The following is a 566-nucleotide window of genomic DNA, read 5'->3' on the forward strand; positions in this document are numbered from 1 at the left end:
GGGCAACCAAGCCTCCTGCTTGCTCCAGCTCTATGGCTGCTGGCTGCCATCTTGGTTGGGTTAATTTGCATATAGTCGCTCTGATTGGCTGGTGGGCATGGCTTGGGGCATAGCGAAGTTACGGTCAATTTGCATGTTTCTCTTTTATTAGATTAGATGTCTTATTCTGTGCACTCTGCTAGGTGCTTGTTTTCCTTCTCTGATAGTCTTCCTTCCAAGAGGATAAAACAGGAGGAAAGCCCTAGCTGGTTTGGCTCAGTGGATAGAGTATCTGCTGAAGGATCCCAGGTTCAATTCTATTCCAGGGCATGTACCTCAGTTGCAGGCTCTAGACTTGATCCCTGGCCCTGCTGAGGGGCACATGTGGGAGGGAACCAATCCATGTGTCTCTCTAATGTTCCTCTCTCTCCCTGTCTCTCCCCCTTCCTTCCACTCTCTCTAAAAATCAATGGGAAAATATCTTCGGGTGAGGATTAACAACAACAACAACAAAAGGAGAAAATATTTTACTATAAAATATATAACATTGGATTTTACATAATATTTAGACATTCAATGTTGGGGGG

The sequence above is a fragment of the Myotis brandtii genome, unplaced genomic scaffold (genome assembly GCF_000412655.1).
Source record: "Myotis brandtii unplaced genomic scaffold, ASM41265v1 scaffold62, whole genome shotgun sequence".
In the NCBI taxonomy this organism is placed as follows: domain Eukaryota; kingdom Metazoa; phylum Chordata; class Mammalia; order Chiroptera; family Vespertilionidae; genus Myotis; species Myotis brandtii.